At 35.1% G+C, this 27010-nt stretch overlaps 1 long non-coding RNA gene across 5 annotated transcripts in view; it reads left to right on the plus strand.

Annotated features, from left to right (window-relative positions):
• The first annotated feature begins 219 nt into the window (after positions 1 to 219).
• Positions 220 to 27010, plus strand: part of LOC147915745 (uncharacterized) — a 145763-nt gene continuing 118972 nt past the window's right edge. For 3 of the 5 annotated variants that reach the window (XR_015554178.1, XR_015554176.1, XR_015554175.1), the window contains exons 1-3: positions 220 to 357; positions 1272 to 1385; positions 12342 to 12413. This is a non-coding gene — a long non-coding RNA (uncharacterized LOC147915745). Of the gene's footprint in view, positions 358 to 1271; positions 1386 to 12341; positions 15338 to 20034; positions 21017 to 27010 lie in introns of those variants that run through there. The other 2 variants (XR_015554177.1, XR_015554174.1) reach the window with 2 other exon arrangements.

The following is a 27010-nucleotide window of genomic DNA, read 5'->3' on the forward strand; positions in this document are numbered from 1 at the left end:
CACTCTGCCACGGCCCCACACTCTCCACCCGCTCCTTGTGCACACCCTGCCCGGCTCAAGTCGGCTCAGTTGCCAGGCTGCAGAGAATCCAGTCACCAATCTGTGCAGGCCCACACGTTGCCTGAGGGCTTGTTGTTGGGTGGGGCCAGTCTCTAGGGTGGGCTGCCTGCCCTGGCTGAGCTGGATTAAATCGGTGCTCTAGTGGGTGGAGCAGACCCTGGGCTAGCTGGCCTCAGGGAGAACTCCAATGGCGTGTGTGTCAGCACGCTCACACCAGGTCACAACAATGGCTGCCGCCAATGTCCCAGTCCCTGGAGAGGTCTCACCCCTCACCGAGATGCACTCAGGGCCTATTAGGTGAGTCTCTTGTCGCCAAAGCACTGTGCACCTTTCTTTCTGGTGATTTTAGGATGCTTTCTGGAACTGGTGAGTTTGTGTGCGGGCCATTTAAGAGCCAGTTTTAGTTTCTTTGTGAACCGGGTTTTCTGGGGGTACTCCCCAATGCTTTAGTAGCAGGCACAGTCAGATATTATGCCGCTGATCTCGATTGTGCTGGGTCCACAAAATGCCCACAGTGGGGGCGCTCCCTGCTCAGGGCCCCGCGCCTCCAGGGAGGCTGCGGACCTGTGAGCTGCTCCCGGTGGCCGTGAAGCTGGCGGCTTGTGAAGGCGGCGTTTTTCTCTCCAGAAGGGAGTCTCTGCCTCTTCCACCTCAGTTAGGATTGTCCGTTGTTGCAGGAGTTCCTCTCATCCAGTTTTCAGTTCTGTCTCAGGAGTAATTTTTCCACGAGTAGTTGTAAATTGGCTGTGTCCACGGGAGGAGGTGAGTTCAGAGTCTGCCTACGCCGCCATCTTGACTCTGCCCCACTATTTTCAGTTTTTTTTTAATTTGACAATTCTAATAGGCATGTAAAGGTAAATAATTGGGGTTTTAATCTACATTTTCTTAATGATTAATGATGTTGAGTATCTGTTCCTGTGCTTATATGCCATCCATGTATCTTCCGTGAAGTGTCTATTCAAACCTTTTGCCCACTTTTTAAATTGGGTTATTTTTTTTATTGTTATTACTGAGTTGTGAGCATACCTGCATGAGTGTGTGTGCAGTGAGTTTTACTGTATGTAAAATATAATATATAGGTATAGGTTTTGTGTTTATTTTCTCCTAGTCTCTAACTGTTATTTGCTTAAATATGTCTTTTGTAGAGGAGAATTTTTTAAAATGTTGAAATCAAACTCTCTCTCTTTTTTTTTTTTTTTGCCTTGATGCAGTTGCTATAAACCACCTACAATGTTGAATAGAAGTGGTGAAAGTGGATATCCTTGACTTTTCCCTGATACTAGGGGAGAACCTTCATTCTTTTACCATTAAGCATGCTGTGAGAGGTAGGCTTATCTCAGATATCCTTTAACAGATTGTGGAAGTTCACTTTGGTTCCTAATTTGCCTAGAGAGTTTTTTTTTGTACTAATGTATGTTAAATTTTGTAAAATACTTCTTTTCCAACTATTAAAACAATTATATAGATTTTCTTCCTGTTGAAATGGTTAAATAAATTATTGTCTTTTTGAGTGTTGAACCTACCATGCATTTCCAGGATAAAGCCCACTTAATCATAATATGTTATACTTTTTAAATTTATTACCAGATTTAATTTGCTAATACTTTTGTTGAAGATATGTGAGTCTAGGTTCATAAAGCATATTGGCGTGCAGTTGTTCTTTTATTTTTTTCTTTTTCCTCTCCCTGATTTTGATATCAGCGTAATGTTGGCTTTATAAAGTAGGTGTTCCCTCCTCTTCTACATTCTGGAAGAATTTGTGTAGCGTTGGAATAATTTCTCTCTTAAATATTTGACTGAATTCACCACGGAAGCCATTTAGCTAGGAGGATTTTTTTGTGGGAATATTTTTAACTAAGAATTGAAATTTTTAAATAAATTTAGGCTATTAAGATTATCAATTTCTTTCTGAGTGTACTTTGCTAATTTGTATCTTTCAAGGGATTTGTCCACTTCATCTAAGTTGTCTAATTTGTCAGTATAAATTTGGACATAATAGTCTCTCCTTTTAATATCTATAGTATCTGTAGTGATGTCTCTTCTTTTATTGCTGATATTGGTAATTTCTGTATTTTCTCTTTTTTTCTTAATTAATCTAGTTATAGGTTTATCAAAATTTTTACTGTTTTCAAAAAATGAGCTTTTGGTTGCGTTAATTTTCTTTATTGTTTTTTGGTTTTTAATTTCATTGATTTCTGCCCTTACTTCTAAGTCTTTCCTTTTGCTTGCTTTGGGTTTAATTTGCTCCTCTTTTTCTAGTTTCTTAAGATGTTAGCTATGTCATTGATTTGCAACTTTCTTTTCTAATGTAAACATTTAATGTTATAGATTTCTCTTTTAGGACTGCTTTAATTGTGGTTCACAAATTTGGATATGCTGTATTTTCATCTTCATTGATTTCAAAATATTTTCTAATTCCCATCATGACTCTTTCCTTGATTCATGGGCTATTTAGGGACTTATTTGGGGAGGCAGAGTTTATTTTCTCTTACCCTGTCTACCTACCTCTGAGTATAGTTCCTCAGCTTCAGTGGTGGGATTTCTCAGTATTACCATCCCTCTTCATCAACCGTTTTATACCTTATAATTGGGTGGGTCTCGAGCAAGAGAGGTTTCCCTGGCCCTCTCCTAGAGGGAGGAGACGTCTCATGGTATAATTATAGGGTCCTGAAGTCCCGTACTGTTTTCTCCTCCATCCCAGCTTTAGATGATTTTTTCTTCCCTTTTTCCCAGCAACATGGGTCTATACCTGAGCCTTTGGAGTGACATGTGATGGAGTTTGTTGCCCCTTCCCAAGTGGAGAAAGGCTTTAGCTCCATTTGAGGGAAGAGTATGGACATGGAATTAGGAATTCATACTTTTTCCACCATTAACTTTTGCTATGCCTCAGTCTCCCAAGTAGGATCTTCCCAATGTTTCTCCTCAGAACTCAGTGGAGGTCGTGGGAAAGAGCCTACTAGATTGTGAACTCCTCCTATGTCTGTCCCCCACCACAACCCCAGAGTACTTTCACATTAATCTGCTTTCACCGATTTGTTAAAATTTTATGTGATTTCTACAACTCCATGTGGCAGCTGGAGCCTCTTCCTCCCATGTTCTGCAAAGGGGTGACAATGTGCATGTGCCTTCTAACCTTAGGAAGTGAGGAGCTGCCTCTTTGTTTTTTAGGATGCTTGGTTACACTGCAACCTCAGCTCTCCGATGGGTTTAAGGAAAGTTATGCTTTTATTATTTATCCAAACTTTACTCATTGTTAGGCTGAGAGTGATGCTCTTTCCAACTTTTTACATCCTCAGGAGAAGCTATCATCATCCCCATCATCATCCTCATCATCAGTCTTCAAATTTAGATAGCAGATACTCCAGGTTAAACAAATTTCTAACATGGCCATCTTTCCTCCTCTTTTTCAAGTGTTGACAATTATTGTGTATTCAACACGGAAGTAAAAATAAAGACAATTGAATGATTTTTGTGTTTAGTTCAAATAACAACCTCACTCTAGTTCATATTAACATTTCTTATTAATCTACAAAATAGCCAAAATTTTGAAGTTTTTCTTGAACCAGGAATGTTCTTTTATATACTAAAAGTACCAAAATTTTTAAAACATTAAATCTTAAATATGCTCAGTGTGATTTTCTTTCTTTTCACTCCTTTAGTGAATCTAATAATTAAAAAATATAATAAATATTTCTAAATACAGAAGAGAGAGTAATTAGTAGATCACTTATAACATTTTGTATAATAAATTTTTACATGTTGAGAACCTACTGCAAAAATGGCAGCATGCTTAGAATAAAAAGTCAGAATTTTTTATTAACATTAATTATGATCATTAAATGTTGGTCCATGGATCAAATGCCTGACCTGATTTTGTGTGGCACTAAACTGAAAATTGTTTTTTTTTCTTTGCTGAGGAAGACCAGCCCTTAGCTAACATCTGTGCCCATCTTCCTCTATTTTGTATGTGGGACACCTCCACAGCATGGCTTGATGAGCCATGCGTAGGTCCATGCCCAGGATCTGAACCCACAAACTCCAGGCCACCGAAGCAGAGTGTGCAAACTTAACCACTATGACACCTGGCCAGCCCCCTGAAAATGTTTTTTTATGTTTATGATGTTGTAAAACAAAACAAAGAAAAATATGTGAAAGGGACTATATGTAGCCCTTTAAGAAAGATTGCTGAATCCTTGGATAAATATAGTAAATAATTGTGTGAGTTATATAATTATCAATATTATTATTCAGTATTAATAATGTATATTAAAATTAATAACCATTAAAAGGGTACCTAACATAAAGGTTAAGACGTAAGACTGGGATTAAAATTGTCTGAGTGAGGAAAAATCTTTTTTCTACCATTCCTTTGTTGATTGATCTTGGAAAAATGATTTAAAGTGCCATTTGCTTTGATTTCCTCATCTGTACACTGAGGCTATAATACTAGGTACCCCACTATTTAGTTTTAAAAATTAAATGAAGTACTGTAGGAAAAGCACTTAGCACAGTTACAGATATGTTAAGTTTCAGTTATGTATTTAATAAATAAGGGGAAAAATAAATTTTAAAATATGGCAATGACAAAGATGTGAAGTACATAAATATGAATCAAAAAATAGAGATGAGAAACAAAACACTATATATTAATACCACTTACTTAAGAAAAAAGATCTACTGTTTATATAATATTTTATCATGTGGGCACTACTTTTTTATATTTTCCACTTTTACCACACATAACAATAATGACAACTCAGAGAGAAGAGGGAATTTTGTCTCATTTTTCTCTTCCAAGGACAGTGTTGGACACACAGTAGATGTTCCATGTACATCTGTAAAGTGACTGATAAGTCTTTGTAGGTGGGCGTTATAATTAATCCCATTTGACTTAGGTACAGAATGATTAAATGACTTGAACATAGATACATACTTAAAATATACCCGAAATAAAACTGAAACTATAAATGTTAACTTTGAATTCCAAAGTCTTTCACAGGATTACACTCCCACTTTCATGCTTAACCCTTGGTGCATCATTCAAACATTTGCAAATTTTGTAAATTTGTAAATTTCGTAATCTATTACTTCAATTAGGGAGAATTTCCTTTGTACAGGCAACCACAGCACAGCTGTGCCTCATAGAGAAGTAATTTGCAATCTTTCCAATTCAGATTTTATAAAATTAAAATTTGGATAAACCTTTATTGATCCTACTACAAACCACCATGAGGAGAGGTATCAGGCTTTTTTGGCCATCATTGTATCTTTACACCTAAAACTGTGCCCAGCAAATGCAGGATACTCAATACAATATTAGTAAGAATTACTAATTAGAATATTAGTGTATTTGCTTAAATTAGTAAGCAAATTAGTATAAATACAGATATAAATAAAATCACGTATATATACAATCTTGATAAAGAATTTAAAGGAGAGACATCTTAGTTTATGAGAATTTTAAACCTGAAAGGATGAGTTAAATAGAAAAGAAATGGGAAGAACACCTTTGGCAAAAAAAGCAACAAGTCTAAAGAGCATGTGTCATCAGAGATTGTGCCTTAGGTACTGTGACTCTAAGTAGTTAGAGCCGAGGGACCAAGAAGGATACGGTGCGAGATGAGATGCACATGTCAGTAGAGTGTAGACTATGTAGGGTCTTATGAGCCGTGTTAAATATTTTGATCTTTATTAAGAATTAATGATAAGCTTATGGGAGAATTCCAGCAGCCAAAAAAAAGTGTCAATTGGAAGTAAATATCTAAAAAATTTATACATAGCATAATTAAAGAATATATACTTTGAAGTTTGTTGGGTTCATATTTATGAAATTAGTGTCAATTTTGAAACCACTTTTATTTGTCTTGAGTTGGATTATAATAGTAGATGACTTCATAGATATGAGAGAATTGATTGTCTAAAATTTTTCTTCTCTGATAACAGACAATATTAAGCTTTAGAAGGAAGATTAGCAAGCAAGGTGTCCAAGTTTAACTTTCTATCACACATTTTTTCTGAAGAGACTTTAGGTCCCTGAGTCATATATCCCGTAGAACTGCCACTGTTGGGAGAAATAAAGCCATTTGCCATTGGGAGTTTAGGATTCTATGATTATCAATTTTTTATCATGATCAAGATATACAGAGCTAGTTTATAAGAATGGGCTATGGCATAAACTCCTAATTCCTCGTGGTGGGAAAATCAACGAGCTTCTCTGAACACGGCATCCATGAGGACCTAAATAAGGACTCAGCAGTGAGAGAAGAGTATGTGGTAATTGCTTTTACTGTGTGCCAAAGTGAGATGTGGGCGTGTTAGTGGAAAATACGTTTGGGGGCAAAGCCCACTGAGGGGAAAAGAGTCTAGAGGTAGTAATTAGTGGCAGCCTTAACTGAACAGGTTTCCCAGTACACCCTGCATGTCAACCAGTTCCCTTTGCAAGACCCCAAGGCTGCAAATGACATTCTCATATTTCATTTTAGGGGTCTGTACAAAGAAACAGGAATTATTCCTGAACTGAAATTTACGAGAATATTTTCTATGCAACATTGTGGTCAATTTCTGCACTACATTTCTTCTTCTTGTCGGCCTTTATAGTCTCGTTAGGAACTGGTGTGCCTATCTTTCATGAATTCATTTAACAAATATTTAATAAACACTTTTATGGGCCAGACTCTATTCTAGGCTTGGAGTACATACTAGGAAGAAAAATAGACAAAGTACCCTGTTCTCATGTACCTTCTATTGTACTTGAGTAGACAAACAATAACATAAATGAAAATATGATATACCAGGAGGTGATCATTACAATGATCAAAAATTAAGTAGGCAGTGCAGAACTATTTTTATATGATGTTTCATGTGACACTTCTTTCCTACAAGAACTTTTTATAGATAATCAAAGCCCAAGGATTTTCTATTTTATTTCATTTGTTGAGGAGTTGAGAAGATCTGCACAGGGTAATGTTTTGAACACTTAACCTAACAGGAGTTGAATCAGTTTGAGCAAATTTAATTGAAAGACCTGCAAGTATAACACTTTTATTTAAGCAACTTTATTATAAATTTCCTATTGTGCCTACTTCCTAGAAAAAGTGATCTAATTATACATTAATATCAAATATTAGGGATTATTTTGTGGGATTCTCTCTTAGAAAGAATTCCGAACTATTTTTGTAATTTCATATTATGCAATATTAGGGAATTATCTGGAATCAGTAGGTTTTATATGCTTCTTTAAAAAAAGAACTATTGAGGGGCTGGCCTGGTGGTGTAGCAGTTAAGTGCGCACGCTCCACTTCAGCAGCCTGGGGTTCGCAGTTTCAGATCCCAGGTGCGCACTGATGCTCAGCTTGTCAAGCCATGCTGTAGCGGTGTCCCATATAAAGCAGAGGAAGATGAGCACGGATGTTAGCCCAGGGCCAGTCTTCCTCAGCAAAAAGAGGAGGATTGGCAACAGATGTTAGCTCAGGGCTAATCTTCCTCACAAAAAACAAAACAAAACAAAACTACTGGATAAATGAGATAAAAGTATTGACTTAGCAAGTGTCTTGAATTTGATGAGGATTTGGTATCATCGCATCACCTTGGGAGATTATTTTAGCCTATGGTGACCCTGACATGCCAAGGAGAGCAATTTTAGAACATTTTCTTCCCCTTCCTCTTTCCCTGCTCCTTCCTTCCCCTCTCCTTCTCCATCGCCTCCCCCTCCTCCCTTCCTTTCTCTTCTTTGAATACCCATGCAAGCATTTTATCATGGTCTCCCGTTAGTTTAAAAAGTCTCATGGAGAGGCAGAATGGATACAAATAGATGGAATAAAGGTAGACCCCAGCAAAGTCATTCAAGAGTATCTGGCCTCTCTTGTTAATGTGCAATTAGAAAGTATCGTGCAGGTGTTCAACAGGCAGATATAAACCTTATGAAACAGGAAAATGGTGGCAGTCATCGAATCTAAAAGGTGAGATGAACACATACCCAGACACTTACCAAAAAGATTAAAAAAAAAACACCCACAAGAAGGAGAGAAAGGGAAAATACACAGTACATGCAGTAGCTGGGAGGGTGAAGGTTTCCTTATTTATTAGCAGTGAAATATTTTAGTTTGATCATTGTAACACGATTCAGAATGTTAATAAGCATAAAAATGCAAAATCTCCTTAATTAACAAAATGAAAAATATCATTAGTTTATTTGGAAAATGTGAATCTAATACTGAGTGGAAGCAATTCATGGTTCTCATTAAGAAGGCATGACTTAAAAGTCCTTCTTAGTTTCCTTTTTCTGATAAGTAAGATTGCGTGGGTCAGAGTCTAGATTATTACCGGCCAATGCTAGTTCAATGTTCTGCTGACAAGCTCCGGTAATTTCTCCTTTAAATAACAGAAACATTCTTGCTGTGTAATGAGTAAGAAGGGATCTAGTGGAGGATGCTAAGTTTTGTAGGTGTTGGTTTTCATTCAGTCCATCAAATAGAGAAGTGAAATCCTTCCTTTTATAAATTTAGAAGTTTGGGCAGAGATTTGTAGCCACACAATTAGAAATTTTTTCGTCTTTCTGTTTTAGAGAAAGATTCTCTGAATTAATTAGTTAATAGTCTCCACAGATATGACCCATATTGGTCCATACTGCTTGTAAATTAATGCAGACCTAAGCAAGAAACTCTTTCAAAGATGACGGAGTTCTTGCTTCTCTGTGTGTTTATGCAATCCCTATTATACTTGGATGGTACATACTTTGAAAGTTATTTGACAAAGATAAGCTCAATAGACTGACTTAGAGCTCAGACAGGTACTGAAACTTCCCTTGTCACGTGATATTAAGAGTAATCTCTGTTGGTCAAAATATCACCATTTGTGAAACAAGCTATGCTCATAATGGCTTGTTTTCTAATATCTCTTTCTGTTAGCCAACTCTTAAACAGTATTTTTAAAATAATCAAAGCAAACACAGGAAACTATTTAAAAAGGGAAATGAGGGGCTCCCAGGTGGCGTAGTGGTTAGGTTTGCATGCTCCACTTCAGCAGCCCGGGGTTCGTAGGTTCAAATCCCCAGTGTGGACATATGCACCGCTCATCAAGCCATGCTGTGGCGGTGTCCCACATACAAAAATTAGAGGAAGATGGGCACAGATGTTAGCTCAGGGCTAATCTTCCTTGGCAAAAAGAGGAAGATTGGCAACAGGTGTCAGCTCAGAGACAATCTTCCTCACAAAAAAAAAAAAAAAAGGAAAATGAATAAAAGCAATAAATTGTCTAAGTAAAGAACAAAAAATACAAATGATAAAACTATAATCTTAAACACTCAAATAACACCCATTATTAAGAAGAAAACAGTTTAAATCAGCCTTAAAATTTTCTATCATAATAAGACTGATGTCTATTAGAGAGCAATCATTTAAAGTAGTCATTTGTAGTTTCTGGACTTTGGGGTTTTAGGTCTAAAAACTACAGCTAGATGGCAATTTACCTCTCAATCGTCGATTTGTAGATATGACAGAAGAAAGAGGATGTTAATAATTGCACAACATGAATTAAATTGGCTTCTGAGATTTGGGGCCACTCAAATCTTCTGACTCAATAGTTGAAACCCTTCTCTTGCCTTTGGTGATTCTCACTTTGGAGATTCTGCTAAAGTTGAAAAAAAATTAGCTGTGGTTCCAAAAATTCCATGTGTTTATTTAAAGACTACCTTAAAATGAGAGTAAAGAAAATTTGATAGTGAGTCTATTAAAACTAACTTAGTTCACTCAGTTCTTATTGAAAATAATGAGCTTTTAACAAGTTTATGCTATTTTAGGTTCATTCTAAATTCAAAAATTATGAAAAATTGATGAGTCCTCAGATAATAAACACAGTTCTTTTAAATTTTCCCTAAACTGAGCTGTCATCAATAACTTATAAACTACCATGTTTAATTGCTACTGTATTTATATTATGTTTGTATGCTTTTAAATAATTGATTTGCGCTTTTCAGTTAATCCTCCAAACCTATAGCCTGGCAGTACTGCCACTGGAAAGCATTCTCTATAAAGGCACACAAAATGTACTTCAGTTGTACAAGAGAATATAATCGTTTAATATTTAGAAATCAAATGTTCGCTAAGAATAATGTTATCAAAAATATATTACTGGTAATAGAATATTTGAAACAGTGACCTCAAAATGTACCCATTGCATTGTACTGAGGAATTGATTTTTTTTTTTTACAAATTTGTCTCCCAGACCATACTTGTCACACTGAAAGTTCTCTGGTGTCTAGGCCTTGTTCACACTTTAAATTCTAATCACGTACAAAGTGCATGGGTGTCCACAAGGCTCTTTGAATTTTAGCAAATGAATCATCATTCATGATTTCAGTTCTTGGTTTCCGTTATTCTAGCCTTATTTCACATTTACTGTTTAGGTATCATATTCCACTGTTGACTTATATTGGCCCTTTCCATATGGACTAGAGTCAAATTTGTCTCTTTTTCTATTTAAGTAGCTTAATTTTACAAATTTCAAGCTCTCATTCTAGATTAAAAGGATAATATTGAATGATAATTACATCATCTGATTAATTAGCTACTCCTCCAAAATCTATGTTACATTCACATTAGAGAAAAAAATAGTATATCTCTATGTTAAACAGAAAAAGACAAGGGTGGAACTCTGAAATATTTTATTTCATTTTTTAAAAATATTTATTCAATTTATTTAAACTAAAAAATGAAGTTGAACTTTATATAGAAATAATATCAGTGATGTTAACTATTTTTTTTTTTTTTTGGTGAGGAAGATTGGCCCTGAGCTAACATCTCTGCCCCTCCCCCTCTATTTTGTATGTGGGTCGCTGCCACAGCATGGCTTGATGAGTGGTGTGCAGGTCTGCACCTGGGATCCGGGCCTGAGAACCCCAGGCAGCTGAAGTGGAGTGGGCGAACTTAACCACTATGACGCCAGGCTGGCCACAACGTATTTTAACTCTGATCAGCAGACAAACAGGATGATGGCAATTCTTTAAGCATATCAGGAAAAAAAGACACTGTGAATGAAAATGGACAAAGTTATAGACTATAAGTGAATAGAGCCTCAAGAGACCAATAGAAAAATAGTCAATGTGTGCTCTTTGTCTTTATTTGCAAGGAGGATGGATTATATTCATTACAAGGATGAAGGTGTGTTTAATTCAATGCCCCAAGCCCACACATACACGCCTAAATACATTCTATTTACTTTGTGTCCATGCAAACTCAGGTGGTTTAGGAGAAGAGTATGGGGAAAAGCCCATCTGGAGAATGCTTGAAGGCACCAGAGGCAAATTGTGAAGGGGGACCACGAGAATAACAAACTCCTTTTGTTTTGCCATGTTGGCCAGGTCTGTCCAATATGTGTTTCCTCCTATTTATGTAATGAACAAAATAAAAAAAAAAAAAAAGCTAACATCATTGAATTTATTTCTTCATAAAATTTAATTCCTTAGCACAATGCCGTGATTTAAATCGTGACGACATGTCCTTTCTTTGATATATTTCTTTTTCTTAATGAACATTTGCTTCCTAAATGTTACATAATTATGGAAGACAGATTATAAATGTGATAAGAAGTAATTTATAATTATAGCATAGTTTGGGAATAACTAAGTTTCCCTTGAATGTAAGAATCCAGGTTGCCTAGGGAACCTAGGTATATATGAGTACATTTCTTTTTCACTGTTACATTTCTGTCTTCACGAGTTCACATTTTACATGAATTAAAATTCTGTTTCAGGCATGAAGTGCATGTTCAGATAATATCACGGTGCTTCATATGTAGTGTAAAGACATTCTAAAAGCATACTCTCAATTTCTCTTTCCCATCTCTTGTGCCATTATTGTCACATTTTATTTAACATTTGCTTATAAATACACGATGCATGGTTATAATCATTTGTTTACACAGTTACACATATTTTGCAGCAATCAAAATGGGAAAAAAATTACGTCTTACCTTCAATTTTCCATTTCTGTCACCCCTTATTTCTTTGCAAACATTCAAGTTTCTGACTTATGCAAAATTTTCTGTCCTAAAATGTCCTTTGCATTCCCTGTAGAGTAGGTCTGGTGGGAATGAATTCCCCAAGTGTTTATTTGTTTGAGAAAAATCTTTGTTTCCCTTCAATTTTAAAATATATTTTTTGCTAGATGGAGAATTCTGTTTGGACATATTTTTCAATGTTTTTAAAGCTGTCGCTCCATTGTCTTCTTACATGCCTGTCTTTAGACAGGAAGTCTATTGTAATCACTGTCTTTGTTCCTCTGCAGGTGTTTTGAGAGGTTTGGGGATTCGATTGGAGATGTAAAAGAAACTTTCCACTCCAAACAAATGGACTGAAGGTATATTTTATTATATAGAGGATAACAAAGGCGTTAGTCCACAAACAGATCCTAATAGGTCAAATATTAAGAGGGAAAAACGGCAGCTGGACTGGAAAGGGAAAACATCCACACCGACTGAAGGGAAATGACACAAATCAACCAGAAAGAGAAACACCAGGTTGACCAAAAAGAGAACACATCAGATCGGTTACTCACAACATCCATGCCCCACTGCCAGGGAGAGTCCTTTCAATTAACATGGCTGGGCGGGAATCCAATCATCAGAGGTCCTGGGCAGGGCGTCCCCTCCACAGGTGAGACTCTCACCAGGCCTCAATCTCCAGCAGTTTATATAGCATTGGTAGTTGCCAGAGTAAGCAGTTACAGAGTTCACAGAGCAAGAATTCAGTGCTCCCAGGCACAAATGGTTATCAGTGACATACATGCACTGAGTCTCCTGGCTATCGTCCCAGCCAGGCAGTTGTCTATGTGCATTGTTTTCCTTGGTTATCGTCCCAGCCCAGCACAGATGGCCAGTCTGCCCCAGGCTGTGACGTCCAAAGGACGTTGAAATGTTACAAATTGCAACTATCTCCATGGGAGAAAGGCCAGCTCCCGGAAAAAAGGCCAGTTCCCACCACACAGAAAGCAGCTTTATATTTCTTTGTGTGCTGGTGGCTGTAGGTCAATGGAGCGGCCAAACATGGCTGTACTCATGTCAAGACAGCAGGGTAGATGTGATTTTACTCTTGGCTACCTTCAAGATTTTCTCTTTGTTTCAGGTTTTCAGTAGTTGGAATATCATGTGTATCAATGTATATGGTTTTCTTATCTTGTTTGTTTGTTTTAGGTCTTGGTATTTATCATGCTTGGTGTCCTTGAGATTCTTGGATCTGTGATATTCTGCTTGTCACTAATTTTGGTTAAGTCTCAACTATCATTTCTTCAAGTATGTCTTTTTCCCAATTTACTCTTTCTCTTATTCTGAGATTCCAATTACACGTAGTGTTATGGTCTGACATGGGCCAACAGCTGTTGGATGTTCTTTTCTGTGTTTTCTTTACTCTGTTTTTTTCTCTTCGCATTCAGTTTGTGTAGTCTCTGGACCTATTTTCATATTCACTGACTATTTCCTTGGCTCTGTAGTCTATGGATGAGCCTGTCAAAGGAGTTTTTTTCAGTTCTGTTGTGGTATTTTCAGTATTTACATTTGATTCTTATAGTTTCTGTCCCTCTGATGAAGTTAACTATCTGAGCTTGTATGTTGTTTACCTTGTAACCTTTAATATAATTATCATGATTATTTTAAATTCCCCCTCTGATAGTTCCAACATGTCATTTCTGCGTCTGATTTGAATGATTGCTCTGTTGTTTCAGATTCTGTGTTTTTCTTACCTTTTAACTTACTTTATATTTTATTTTATTTATTTTTTGAAACCTGGGCAAGTTTTGTAGGATATTAGACACTGAGGTGAAAAATATACATTTGTTTGGAGACTTGTACAACTTTTCTCCCAGTTGGCATTTAGTGTGAGACATATCTTAATCTGGTCAGGAGTTTGGCTTCATTTGCAAAATTTTGCTGTTATGATTACCAGCTTTGAAGTCTGTCGTTGCTCTGACTTTCAGAGGCTTCTGTGTCTTCGGGGTTTCACGCTGTCAAGCAAGCCCATGCTCAGTCTTCAGCAGTCATTTAAAGTTGCTAGTTTGATCTTCCTATGTGCTTATATGGTGTTCAGCAGCATCGGCCCCAGCTAAACACCTGTTCAATCCCCATTGCTCTCTAAAGGTGTCGATCACTCTCCACATTGTGGGTTGATTATTTGCCCTTTGACCTCAATTTTTTGATGGGTTCATGAAAAGTTACTTTGCAGTTTCTCCATTTGTTTCTTATTTTACAGATGAGAGTGACACTCTACCCAACTCTTGATATTCCAAAGCTAAAAACAGACGTGCGTTTGGTTATTTTTTAAATTGTAGTTTCCCAATGAAATTCTCTATGAATTAAAAATGTTTTTGTGTACTTAATAATCACATTTGTTTTAAGTGAGTGTCTGAATTCAACTGTCTATTCATATTCCATCTCTTGGTTTTTAGTCATTTGTTCTTGTCCTATGACGTGCAAATTCGATTTTGGTGCAATATGTTATGAATAAAACATTTGTCACTATATCGTAGGCTCTGGCTGGTGTCATTTTTTCCTGAAGTGGATTTTGTTTTTTAATTTGGCTGCCAGTTAGAGCACAAGCGATAACTTAATTTTTTTTTTTTTTTTGGAATTAGTTGTTTAAAGCTAGGTTATAATCACCTGTTAGGTTTTTGATTTAACTACTCCCGGAGCAGCACATCAAGAGCACACCTCTCCCAGGGCCCCAACTGGCATGTACACCAAAGGGTCCAGACTTGGTGTGGCCCTGAACTCAATTATTCTCTTCCAACCATGTGAGACTATGGGAAAACACATTTTGGGGTATAACCACTTGCCACCTCTTTCAACTAACCTCATAGGCTCACAGCCCTTATCTTTATATATTGGTAAATTTCTTCAGGGAAAAAGCAATGGAGAAATCTGGATTCACCTCAAGGTACATCTTTTCCTTCAAATCCTGGCCACTCAATTTCTGACTCTTTTGGCATCTCCCAGATATCTTCATTACATGTTTCTCCTTATCTAGTTATTAACAGTGCAATGTTAGAAACATCTACAAAAAGGGTACTTTGCTATTGCTCTAAGCAATGTTTAAAGTTGGATATAGAAATGTTTGATGCTATTGTGCCATTTATTTTCTAAGCTCTCATCAAACATCACATTCTTTATCATTTAGCAAACCTTCTTTGGCATTCCTAGTATCCCCTTTCTCTTATGGACTCCAATAATACATTGTATATACTTCTTTAGTAAAACTTAATGAACTATTTTACGTTTAATAATTTGCTTACCTTTGTGCTCTATAGATTACAAATTTTATAGAGATGAGTTATAATATCTTACGTAAAGCATTCATCATTTGGCATGACCCTGGTGTGCATGAATTTTAGGTACCACAGTTTAGTTAAATAACACCAATCCTCCAACAACAGGGTTCAAATTTCTTTTACCAGGGTATATTAACCACAAATAATTGCATAAAACATGGACTGCCAGATCTTTACTCCACAAATCATTATGTAAATTATAGATGCCCATCATTACCAGTAACTAGTCAGGTCACTTCTTTCAAATTCTCTTGGAGAATGATCCCTGTGCATCTGTGGTTCAGTTCATACACAGACAGCAAAGCATGTAGTTGTATTGCTTCCTCCTTTTATAGTGATAACTCTTGTGATTTTAAAATGGCAACAGCAAAGCAAATATAGGACTTGATCTATGCCTGCATGAAGTTAAAGTATGAACTGTATTGAAAAAGTCTGAGGAATACAAAAACAGGAGAAAGTATCCTTGATACGTTTTAGTTTATGGTTGAAAAGTAGTGTTTACTTCTACTTTGGAGTAAATACTTCCATAATAAAAGAGAAAAATTCCAATCTATCTCTTTGGCTACAATCTTGGCCAAAGCATTGAAGTTAGCTGCTAAGGTGAATAAAATTGGGAATTACGAAGAGACTGAAAGAGAATCTTTTTTAACTGCCAGCAAAGACTGGTTTCATCATTTCAGAACACAGAATACACTGATTAATGTCAAGCTATCTGCTTAAGCTGTTAACGCAGATAAGGTGGCTGCTGTGAGATTTTCAACCAGATTCCAAGGATTAGTCAAGGCAGGTGTTTGTGACCAAAAGGGCAACGATATCTCAGAGAACAGAGAACACGACACGGGCAAAATTTTTACATTAAAAGAACTCTCCAAGATAATTCTTGACATTGAAGTCACAAAGAATAAAATGCTGGAAGCTAATCCAAACTTAGAAAGGAGTGGAACAATTCATTAAGACATAGAAGTGAAGCTCTCTCCATATCATAACTTACACAATGAGAAGAAGAACCCTGTTGAAACTGCTTGTCATAAGTTTTCACAAAGAAACAAAACACTTAATTCTCAATATTTCTTATATTTTAAATTACAGTGTACTAAGTAAATATTAGTTTTACTCTTTTTTCATTTTATTATACATTCATAACAAATAGTAATAATGTTTTCACAAAAATTTTTTAAGTTCACAGAGCAAACATAATTTTTTCCATTGATGATTAAGATCACTCTGCAGTTTTAGATTTTTATGGTTATGCACCATGCAGAGGGAAAAGCATAAAGAATTTACCTAGCAATATTGCCAAAAGAATGAAATGGATGGGCAAACGTATCATTATTACCTTTCTAGACACCAAAAAACACTAAAAACATCATCTTTGAACTCAAAAATTTTTAATGTTGAATACATGGACAATGATCTTTCTTTTGAATTTTTAGTGTCAAAACTTTTTTTGAAATGTGAACTACTTTTCTGTTGCTAAATGTGTCTCTGAATGGTAAACTTGATGTGAAAGGGGGGAAATATCTCATTTTTTGTAAACAATTTGAAGACTTTAAATATGAATTTTGATTTTGTAAAAATTTTATTTTAACATACAAAATAATGGAATACAAAATTTAATTAAGCTAAAATTAATATAGATATTTAAAAATATTTAGACTTTTTTATATATATAGAAATATATATAATCTTATTGTATACATATATGAATATATATGTATATATTCATAAAATTAGGAAATCTTCAAAATTTTATCTAGCATAGTTATTTGCATACCCCAAATAATGAAACATTGAACAAAGACTTCCTTAGGATGCAGAAGTGGTGTGTGATTCCTACAAGAGAATGTGGTTATTCTGCCAGATTACTGCTTTGCCAGGTGCTAATGAAATATCCCTTTCTTATGTTATTTCTTTTGGTTCAGTAGATTTTTAAGATACATGATATCTTTAAAGTTGATTTGTTTCTTTTGAATAATTTTTAATTTTAGTAAAGCATAAATTTGTTAAAGGGGGCAGGTTTTCAAATCAAAGATTGACCATGCTAAAATAAAGTTTAATCTTGAGAACACCTATCCATATTTTAATGAAAAAGCACAGAGTTGAAATGTTTACATATTTGATTTCTATTTTATCTGGAAGGAGGAACTTTGCTTGTGCCTGAAATGTAATGAAAAATTATGTCTCTAGAAAAATGAGTTCAAAAGACTCTAATAAATATTACAAAAGCTATTTACAAACACACATAATAAGACGGTATCTTGCTTACTCCAGCTTCTACGCCAAAGAGAAAAGAAAGAGACTTTAAACGGGGATGGAGCAGGTTGAAGGGGGAGAGGTTGTGGGAAGAGAAGGCAGGTTTTTATCTTGTTTTGGTTTGGTTGCTTAACTGACATTTTGAAATCTCTATTCAGTAAGAATATACATCTAAGTGTCTTATCTCCAATCTTTAATTCAATAGATGTATTATAGGTTTTAATGATCATTTTAAAAACATATACACAGATACAATAGAAAAATGAAAGAGCTTGAGTGGTTGTCAAGATATGCCATATTTATGAAGACTCTGATTTTATCAGTTCTCTGGTATGCATAGGCATAAATTCACAAGCACAGAAATATTTTATCCACATCAGCTACAGAGTTGTGCATTGAGGGGGGAAGATTTATAATAAAATGACTCACTCCACAATAGAACACGTTAGCTACCATCATTTTAGTGCACACTGTTCACTGTGGCTCCTGACACCTAGCACTCCTTCTCGGAGAAATACCTGGGCACCATAAGAGGCCCACTGCGCTCTGCAGGGCTCTGCTCGTCCCCCTCTCCTACTTCCTCCACAGCCCTGTTTCACAGTTTCACTTCCTCCTGAAAAAAATATTTTTAAAAAGGGAAAAAACAAACAAACAAAAATCCAAACCCACAAATAAATAAACAAAACAACAACAACAGCAACGAAACAATGGTGGCTTCTGCTCTCTGGAGTAAACTCGGGGTCTAGTACTGACTAGTCTGTATTAGACTGAACTTTACCACAATGATACACAAAATGAGGTGAAGATAAGACTTTTCTCCTGATTTAGACAAGGTGATATTTTGAATCTCAACATCTCCTGTGTTTCTTCCTTGTACATAGGCTACTCCTACACTCGATGTAGGGTAGAATGGTTGATATTTAAGAAGATTGACTTGAAAGTGTTTTGCAGTTATAATTCATTTCAATGAGATTAGAGAACAAAATAACTTTTCAAGGATGTGAGTACTTGAAGGATCACAACATATTTGAGTTCAATTGCATAAAAACTGAACAGTTTTGCGTGAATTTCTGAGTTACCTAATCTGACCCTTTTCTACTTATCTTCCTATTAGTATTTCTTAAAATAAACTTTTAATTCAGGTGGGGAGATCTCTCCTTCCCTTGTTGCTTGACTTCATGGTAGTTGTTTTCTTCTTGGCCTGGAAACTTCCCGAAGCTTCCCCTGACCTCTCTTTCATGTTCTGGTAGGAGGTAGAAACTTATTTGGAAGGGGGAAGAGTGTGAGGGCCTCTTCTTGGATGCTGGTAGCTGTATAGATGTGGTGTTGTATAGATATGTTTACTTTATGAAAATTCATCCATCAGTACATTCTTTTTTGTGCATTTGCCTATAACTAAATTTTACAAATACTCACAAAATCAGAAATACTGATATTTAGTAGTGTGATGCTGTAAAAGTGGTCTGGAACAGAAATAATTACTTAAAGGAACAGTGAAGTGTTGGAAGGTTTTAAAAGTTTTATTTAAAAGATAAAACTACCGATTCAAGGATCTGGACTTGTATTCATGTTGAACAAATAAAATACTTTAAAGATTTAATTTTGTTGTTTAAAATAATATTAGTTATTTTAGCATGAATAGTTGCTGGTAAAGATTTTCTAGTATATGCTATAGGTGGGATAAATGTTAAATGTGTGTTTATACGTAATCTTTAACTAGAGTCTATTGTATTCATTTTGCTTTGCTTTTGCCTACAGGTATATTTTTCATATTTTCATTCATCATATCAATAAAAGTTGTATACTGCTATTCTAATTTTAATTTACACTGACTCCTTCAAGGAAATGACTAAGTCGTTTAAGTGAGTGTCACTTAAATGATTTAAAACACGAAAAAGAAATTCATATATTGTTACATATAACAAGGACTGTACACCGTGTTATAACACCTATTATATGTTGTTTCACAGTCACACTTTTCTGGATTTTCTTATTTAGTGTACCTTATTTTACTTTGTCTTTATTGTAAAATAGGGAGACATAGAACTAAGTTTTATATTATGCCTCCTGAAGAACGCACAGCACATGTAACCGATAATTGTCAAATCATCCATTGTTATATACACTTGTGAGGTTCTCTCCACTGCCTGAGTTCTTCGAAAGACAAATGTTCTGTGAAAAAACAAAACAAAACTAACAACAAAAAACTGTATCTCTATGTGACCAAGTGAAAGATTTTATTTTTTCTTTCCTTTTGAACAGAATATAATATTAAAAATACATCCAAACCCCTTCCACTCAAAATTAGAGTGTCTTCATATCGCCAATATTGACTTGCAAGTTTCACAGAGAAAATTATGATTTTATTTTTAGATTTTCCTGTGATTCTTTCATTTTTTTTCTTTTGTAGAGATTAAAGTTAAGCATTTGCGTGTTAATCTACCAGGTTATTCAACTTAAATAATAGGTAATAATCAGAAAAATGGTGAAAGAAATTGTCTTCTTCCAGGTAACTTTGCCTTTTAATTTTTAATATTGCTTTTTTTTTGTCCCCTTACCTGCTAATCTGCCATGCCAATGGCTATCAACAAAATTAGAACCCTGCATATAACCCCAAAGTTGTATACTAAAATACATTATTTTATGATTATATCACAGGGCAATGTGTTCAAATCTAGAAAAGAAGAGAAAAAATTATATTATCATGACCTCAAGTAAAGCCAAATAACTCTGAGGATGCTGGGGGTACCAATGAATGACAGGTGGTGGGGGTCTATCTTTATGGCCTTTCACTAACTTGGACCTGAGAATAAGCCCTAATTGTTCTCTTACTTCCATTTTTTCCAGTTGTGATAGAAGATTAGATGTTTTGAAATAAACAATAAATGGTAGAACTTCAACCAAGTACCACATAAAGTACATGATGCTGGTAAATCTCTGTGCGATAGTCACGTTCATTACTATGTAGAATTATCGATTGTATGTAAACAATAGATCACCTAGTTAAGAATAATTTCACCGTACCATATTGGGAGTATGTTGAAAAAAGACTTTTGTTTTGTATAAAGTTGACCTAGTTGTAGACCGGTGTTGCTGATTGAGTGGTCTCTATAAATCAGTGAATATTTTTCCTCCACCATGGCCTGTGGAACGCACTCTAGATTAAAACCTTCAGTGGCTTGTCACTGACTGCAGCATAGAGCCCAAGATACGTGGCTAGATAGTCAAGACTGTTAACTGCCTTTTTAATGATCAGCTTTTGTTATTCCTTGCATGAATCTTTAATTCTAACCAAATGGTATCTTCATAAATCCCTCTATACTCATCCCATTTTATCTCTAACTTTCCCTTCCTTCTAAATTTTTTCAAGTATCAATCTCTTAGCACATGACACATATTATCTGAATTGTGTTTTTGTAAAATATGATTTCCAAATATTTTATAATTTACAAATATTTTGAGGCTAGGCACTGTGTTCTATGCTTTTTCATTCCATAGCACCTGGCATGGTGTTCAAATATAAGTGGTACTAATTAGCTCTTGATTGTAATAATGGATATGATATGATAATATTGAAGACTCGCTCCTGTGAACTAGGACACTGCAGTCTGGTTTGCTAATGTTGCCATAGCAACAGTCATGGGGGGAGGGATCTATAGACTTCTTTTTCCCTAGAGATGCTTTTTCCACTACAAGAAGGAACTTTCTTTCTCCCACTCACTCCCCACACCCTCTCTCAATCCTGCTGGTCCTTCTGCTCTCAGCTTAAACCTTCACTTCTCTGTGTACGGAGTTCTTGGTCTCCTCATATGGAACCGGTTTTTCATGTTATGTAATTTCATAGCCCTGTATATTTTCCATTTATATAACTCATAATTATAACAAATTATTTTTAAAGACATATGTATATATACATGCCTTTATCTAGAAGTGTATATATACACACACATATATACATATCTAGACACAGATGTGCATACATATATATATCTAGAAATTGTTAAATATCTGTTTTTAGATATCCGTTTCTAGAAAAAGTATAGAATCTCTGAGAATGAACATCATGTCTGCTTTTCATTCTAGCATACACATGCCTAGAAAAGTTTGTAGAATATTATCCAGAACAGGTATGGAACATAGAAGTTGCTTAATATATAATGAAATGACTTATTTATGGCGTAAAACTATTTTAGATCAGACTATTCTTATCTATTTTTATTACTACCAAGAGGAATTGGCTAGAAAGGAAAAGCATGCTATGAACAAAATAGAGTGAGAAATTAAAATATAATTTCAATTAGATTGTAAATAACATTTAAAGGATTTCTATATATTTTTCTTCCCTATAATATGAACATTTCCAGCGTATATAATATTTTATAATTTTAATCCACTAAAGGCAAAGACTTTTTCCTGTGCAGCCTATATGTATGTACCTAAAGTTATTGTTCACTGTGAAGGTGCACATTTTTAAACTTTATCAGTAAAGTTTCTTATTTAATTCTAACAACAGTGCAGTGGTTGAATATTATAAAAATTGTCATACATGTGAGAAATCTAAATATCAAAGAGGCCACAGGCCTTGCCTTGCAATCTCACCTAATGTGAAAAAACGGTGCTGAAATATGAGCCCAGTTCTTCTAACTTTAAATCTAGTTTTCTTATGTTTTGTTTTTCTCATTTTAAAACTTGCAGAACTGAGATGGGAAAATACAACTTAAACCGTTTAAAAAAATAAAACAGCAAACAAATAGCAATGGGTAGGAGAACTAACTAGAATTCATTTTGCATATACCGTGTGTTTAGACTGGGGTCCTTTAATTCTCAAAACAAACCATGATGTATAAATTATTCACTCAAGTTTGAATGTACAAACTATGACTCAAAGAGGTCAGGTTAACCTAGTCCATCTTCATAAATCTTTGGAGAGAAAAGATGCACATACAAGTTTCTTCGACGTTTACACCCATAGTCTTACATCAGCATATCCTGGTGGAATGCTGAAACATGAACTAGATACTAGTTCAAAATCTGTCCAAAATGTCCTTCTCGGAACAAAGGTATCTTATTGGGAAAAGACAAGAGAAAGATGCCCTATTTGGAAGTAACTGCTAGTTTCCGTTTCTGGACCAAATACAAAGAAGAACAAAGATTCAAAAAGAATATATGGGATTAACATCTAATCAGACAATACATTTATAACTTTATTTGAACTATATTAAAACGTGATTCTTGATAACAATGATTCCTTCATAATTGTGAAATATCATTCCTTGAAAACACATAGTACTTAAAAGCAATGATGTGTTTTTGGAATGTTTGACCAAGGGAAATAATTTTGAGAAAATAAATGTTTTTTTCATAGAGACTAATAAAAACAATCTTGTTCCTTTTTTGGCTATAATTAACTAAACTTGTTACCAAAATTATAGTTTTTATTTTTAATTTTTTCTATCTGTGAATAATGTTATATTAATTTTAAAATATATTATTTAGATAAAAATGAAATTATGTTCAAGAAGAGTGTTTAAATGTTAAGTTTTCTGGATCCCATTAATTAGAAGACAAACAAGCCCTTTGTTTTATTTCCCAGGATACAAAGACATCTCTAGATGCATCACGAGTATACTTCAATGATACATAAATCTTAGCAGCACAATAATTCAAAAGGAGAGTTTATGGTTACTTTAATTTATATATCATGGAATGAAATGTCACAGAGGGACAGTCTAAGATAAAATTCACAGTTATTATAAATTCTTACTATTACTGTGGGAGTTGAAGAGCAATAAACATATCTTTTAAAGAAAAATTGACAAATATAAAATTCAAATCAAGCCCATAACAAAACAAATATTTTGAACATCTCTTTTAAAAAGTTATGTTTGTGATTATATAGTTCAGCTATGCATATGAATAAATAAAACCAGGCTTCACAACTGTGTAATGCAAACTTTCCTGCCAGATACTAATATTTCTCCTTGGGAAATCCAAAATGAAAAGTGATATTCACCTGGCTACCTCCCCCACAGTCAGTCACATTCAACAGACTACTTTAAAATAATAGTGAAAAATTAAAGAATACATAAAATCACAATGAGGAAGGTAATATGAGGGATTTCAATACATTTCTAGAATATACTAAGGATGTAAACAAATATCGATTTATGAAACGTAAGAAGTTGTAGTCTTCCCAGATCCTTGAGCTGCAGACGAAGCTGAGCCGTCCAGTAGGACCATGGATAGAGAAATTTTCAGCCTTACAGGCCCAGGTATGGCATCTTGGTTTTCTCTGTGACCGTTTGAAACTCTGCATGTAAAAAAGATTTAGTCTCCTTCTCTTCTTTCCTACAGCCTCTTCCATAGTTTCACACTCAGAGCCACTAACTACCAAGTGTTTTTTAGAGGCACAAAACCGGCGGAATATTCTCTAGACAAATGAAACAAAGGCTTTGGGAGAACCACTATAGCTAATGTGGATTGTGGGGCATGTAAGGATACCCAGGAATAACGTGCAATTCACCCACACACACCCCAAAGTGCAGCTGGTCAGTTGACGTTCTCTGTCGATGCAGAGGCTCCCATGCAGTCTTGGTATTGCAAATGTGAATAATAACCAAGGTTCACCAATGTACTGAGAAAAACATAGAAGACGTTAAAGAGGAGCACAAATATATACAAACCAAAGATCTGTTCCTAGAAGACAGTGAGCTAATTCAGACAATTGAAGATAATGTAAAAAAACTCTAATAAATGCCTTCTAATATATTTGGGAAGATTTTGCAGATATAAAGAAAGAACTGGTTGCCACATAAAAGAAAAGATTCAGATAATAGGAAACAGTATTTCCTATTAAATATTAGAATAATAATTTAATATTAAAATTAATTTTAAAAATAAAAATTCATTTTCACCTATAGAATATAAGGTTAAAACAAATCTTCCTGAGCATAGAAAAAAACATTAAAGATAGGAAGTAGGAGGTAAAAAATTAGACATACAGTGTCCATATCCAACACACATCAACTTTGGAAGTGATGGAGACAGCAAAGGAAAGAAAAAATAAATTGGAAAAATAATGAGAGTTTTGAGTCTTAAAATTCAAGTGCTTAGCATGATGCTTCTTATAAGAATAAGAAAGCAACAAGAAATGATTGAAAAAATAAAACCTATATACATAGATGTCATTAAAAATTCAGAATACCATAGAAAATAAGATGCTAGTAATATTCAAAAAGAAAAAAATAAAATAAAAGTGCACCTATAACGAAGCAGAAATCATATAATTACATATTTCATCCACAGCACTATATGCATAATGCCTCCAGTTATGAAGAAACAATGGTACTAATTTGTTCTTCTACATTCAGCTAAACGATGTTTAACAGACATGCACAAGGCAGGCCAAAGGGACTGAGGAAGTAACACCCTGCACAAGTAAAGGCTCTTGGGATTTGACCTATAAATACTTTAATCATCTCACCTTTTTGCAGGGATAATTCTGAGGATATATTTTACACCATTTCTAGAATTTCCAGAGGGATTGAGCTCCTGTTGCCCACTGGGTAGCTGGGTTGGTAGCACAATTTTAGTTGCTAACTCTCTTTATCCTATCACATCCTCACTTCCATAGAGGTGTCTCCTGCACAGCTCCCCCAAAATTACTTGGACTCAACCTTCGTCTCAGTACCTGCTCTCGAGAACCCAAGCACAATTATGGGTCAAATATGAAGGTAGAATAAGGACATGTCATTCATAGTCACACAGCAACTTTGAGTCCCATGGACCTTTCCTTAGATATTCACCCGAGAATATACTCAAATAAAATGAAGGTGCAAACAAAAAATAATTCTAGGAACAATTCTTGGAATCAAAATAGGGTAGAGGAGGGAAATCTGTGGGCTTAAGCTACACAGCAGGTCTGGGGAACAATAATTCCAGATTGGCTGCAGAGTATAGAACTCACGAGAAAGGTGACTTTGGGAGATAGGATCCACGAGACCAGACTACATGAGTGAAATCTTGGGCATGTTAGAAGATACGATGAAATAAGAAGGCACAGACACAAAGAAAAACATTAAAATCTCAAGGGAAAAAAAGGCAAGGAAAAACTACAAGAAAAGCAAAGTCCAAACATAACGATAACCAAAAACATGATATGCTCCTAAGAAAAATTTATAATGAAGGTGAGAGACTCAATGGAACTTCACACTAAGAATACTCGGTGTCATCTACCTGAGAGTTTTGTAAGGGAGACTAACAGGTCACAATACATGAGCCTGTGTTAAATAATATTTATATAGCAAAATCATATTGGATTTCATATTTTAGAATGAACCTATAGAAGATAATCTTTTTATAGCAAAATCATATTGGATTTCATATTTTAGAAGGAACCTATAGGCAGAACATTGCAATGTTACTATGGTTGCAGAACAGAATATACATATTAAACGGAAAATGTAAAAATAAAGTTTTGGTTGACCGAGCAAAGAAGAGGAGCGGGAGAATTATTGCCGGGAGCATGGATATCTCATGCTGCATAGTGGTAATTAGAGAGATCTCCCACTGTTTGGGGGAGCAAGAAACTACAGAAGTGTCTAGTGGAGAATGTGAGGACATCGCTATAACTTTATTAGGAAAAGGAAAGAAGTTGATTGGCTGTGATTTTTAAGTCGGGTAAAATTACTAATCTAAATAATTACAAAAAGACTAATGCTATAAACATATCGTATTGAAATATAGAAGTAACCACCAGAAAACGAAAATCACAAAAGGCTAAAGTGGTGGTCACTGGTACATGGAACTAAAGAATCACGGTCGAACAGGGATTGTTGTTTTCCTTTTTAAGTTATTCTCTGCTATTTTCCGACTGTAAGAATAACTTGCTTAAAAAAAAAAGTCATGTAGACGAATTCAAGGTGACCATAATTAATTCTTTGTTTATGAAAATAAAATGAATGAGGTAAACCAGTCCTTGTAATCTGACTCCCAGATATTTTGATTACTGCTTTCCTTTTATTTGTTCCCTTGAGACAGAGCAGTTAAGGCAATAGGTTCACCTCCACTCCTGTGCCTCAGTCTTAGCTTCAAATAAGCCAACAAAATGTTAGGAATGTCAATGGTTTTTTATGACTCTTTCATTTTGGAATAATTTGAGATGTACAGATAGTCGCAGGGATATTCTAGAGAGTTCTCACATCTCAGTCTACTCTAACGTTAACACATCACAGTGGCATGTTTGTCAAAACTAAGTGATTTAACATACTTACAATAATATTAACTAAACTACAGGCTTTCCTCGTGTTTCACAAAAGTTTCACAGATGTCCTCTTTCTGTTCCAAAATCCAAACCAGAACATCACATTGCCTGTAAAGACTTGGAT

The sequence above is a fragment of the Ceratotherium simum genome, chromosome 13 (genome assembly GCF_057802395.1).
Source record: "Ceratotherium simum simum isolate JZ-2026a chromosome 13, ASM5780239v1, whole genome shotgun sequence".
Classification (NCBI taxonomy): domain Eukaryota; kingdom Metazoa; phylum Chordata; class Mammalia; order Perissodactyla; family Rhinocerotidae; genus Ceratotherium; species Ceratotherium simum.